The following is a 2,369-nucleotide window of genomic DNA, read 5'->3' as shown; positions in this document are numbered from 1 at the left end:
CAAGTTTAAATAGGCGACCCAATGCTGCAACATTGCTCTAGCCGTTCCCCTGGTCCAATGCACGTAATCCGACTCCGTGTGGAATGCTGAGTTCTGTAGTGCTGGGATAAACGGCTGGTTCCTGATAAGGTGGGCATTCAACATCCGCAAAGTGCTCCGTTCCATCAGGGGGAGGGTTAGGGGTTAGGGGGTTAGGGGTTAGGGTTAGGGTTAGGGTTAGGGGTTAGGGTTAGGGGGTTAGGGTTAGGGTTAGGGTTAGGGTTAGGGTAAGGGTTAGGGTTAGGGTTAGGGGGTAGGGTTAGGGTTAGGGTAGGGGAATTGATTCCTCCTACGAGGGTAGAAGGAAGGTGCACGGGCCATCCCACGGGAGAACCCCCGATCCCTGTCTGGGTTCTCAAGGAAGGGACGTTGGCGTCGCCTTCCGTAGCGGACTACTTGCCACTCGTCCGCCATGACGAGTGGTTTTTAATTTACTATTGTAAATATAAATGAAATAAAACAAACTTGTTTTTAAACAACTAAAAGAGAGCCCAAAGGCTTCAAAAACCCTTAAAATAAAACACCGTAAATTCGGTTCCAAACAACTAAAAGAGAGCCCAAAGGCTTAAAAATCCCTTAAACTAAAATACCGTAAATTCGGTCCCAAACAACGAAAAGAGAGCCCGAAGGCTTAAAAATCCCTTAAAAGAAAACCGTGTATTCGGTTGTTTAGTATAAACAAAAATAAAAAATTCTGCAAACAACTAAAAGAGAGCACCGGGGCTTGAAAATCCCTAAAAACAAAAAAAACCGTGTTTTCCGGTTGAAAAAAATCAAACGTGCCTCAGGCAACGTTTCGACCCTAAAAGGTCTTCCTCAGGCCTGTGAGGCACGAAAGAAAATAAAACCAACAAAAATCCAAGCGCTCCAAACAATGGCTGGCTGCTGGAGATGTGCACTGTTTGGCTGTCGAAAGCAGAATGAGCCCTCTCTCCTGCCTGCGCTCCTTTTATATCCTCTGGTCTGTTGTGCGATTTAAACCGTTCGTTTAGGGTTAGGGTTAGGGTTAGGGGTTAGGGTTAGGGTTAGGGTTAGGGTTAGGGTTAGGGGGTTAGGGTTAGGGTTAGGGTTAGGGTTAGGGGTTAGGGTTAGGGTTAGGTTAAGGGGATTTAGCCAGAGCTTGACGGAATAAAATGGAATAACTGGGAAAGTAAGTGTCGTAGAGGGATGAAAGTGGTGTCTACGTGGGGTGTTTCTGCCGCTCCGCACGCGCTGGTGAAGACCCCATGTCGATAGCACCAACGGTTCTGGACTTGGTGTAAATGGGTCCAAATTTGACGGAATAAAAAGGTCAAAGTGGCAGATAGGAGTGTCCGATCGGGCCGATTCCACCACCACTGTACTCAGCAGGCCCTGCCGGGTCGTTAGACACGCAGCATGGCAGGGATCGGTGACATAACATGTAGCAGTTTCCCTTCACAGAAGCGTCTGCAGCAGGTGGGTGGAGGAGGAGGCAGCAGAACCAGGCCTTTGGAGCACTGTGTCATCTCCTGGTCCTGATGCTTTGAATCTCCCTCTCTGTCTGTCTGTCTGTCTGTCTGTCACACACACACACACACACACACACACACACACAGAAGCTGGTCAAGTGCTGTGCAACTGGGATTGCACCTGTCGTCCACAGGAGGGCGCCTAGCTGGGAAGTCCAGTACATTCCATATTAAAGTTGTTGCAAGTGCATTTTTTGTGTAAAAGACAGACACACACACACACACACACACACACACAGTAAGGTCTGAAGTGCAAAATTTGAATTACATTCCTTTGTATCTCTCCCTCTCTCTCTCTCTCTCTGTCAACACACACACACACACACACACACACACACTGTAAGGTCTGAAGTGCAAAATTTGAATTACATTCCTTTGTATCTCTCCCTCTCTCTCTCTCTCTCTCTCTCTCTCTCTCTCTCTGTCTCTCTCTCTCTCTGTCAACACACACACACACACACTCACACACACCAAAGCACACAGACAGAAGCTGGTCACAACTGCTGTGCAACTGGGATTGAACCAGGGGGGCTCCCTCTGCTGGCTCAATGCGGTACAAAGTGTCAGAAGCTGTTAGATATCTGCTTTTGACAATCAATTGCACCTGTCATCCACAGGAGGGCGCCTAGCTGGGAAGTCCAGTACATTCCATATTAAAGTTGTTGCAAGTGCATTTTTTGTGTAAAAGACAGACAGACACACACACACACACACACACACACACACACACACACTGTAAGGTCTGAAGTGCAAAATTTGAATTACATTCCTTTGTATCTCTCCCTCTCTCTCTCTCTCTCTCTCTGTCTCTCTCTCTCTCTCTCTGTCAACACACACACA

At 47.6% G+C, this 2,369-nt stretch overlaps 1 long non-coding RNA gene across 1 annotated transcript in view; it reads right to left on the bottom strand.

Annotated features, from left to right (window-relative positions):
- Positions 1 to 1,170: 1,170 nt before the first annotated feature.
- LOC147303081 (uncharacterized) overlaps positions 1,171 to 2,369 on the bottom strand; it is a 5,477-nt gene continuing 4,278 nt past the window's right edge. Inside the window, exon 3 of the long non-coding RNA XR_015126777.1 lies at positions 1,171 to 1,573. This is a non-coding gene — a long non-coding RNA (uncharacterized LOC147303081). The remainder of the gene's footprint in view (positions 1,574 to 2,369) is intronic.

The sequence above is a fragment of the Aulonocara sp. 'chitande type north' Nkhata Bay genome, linkage group LG22 (assembly GCF_057382095.1).
Source record: "Aulonocara sp. 'chitande type north' Nkhata Bay isolate Kocher_YH1m ecotype deep benthic linkage group LG22, A_spYH_male_GT1.1, whole genome shotgun sequence".
Classification (NCBI taxonomy): Eukaryota; Metazoa; Chordata; class Actinopteri; order Cichliformes; family Cichlidae; genus Aulonocara; species Aulonocara sp. 'chitande type north' Nkhata Bay.
Note: the sequence above shows the minus strand (reverse complement) of the source record. Positions and strands in the feature narration are given on the sequence as shown.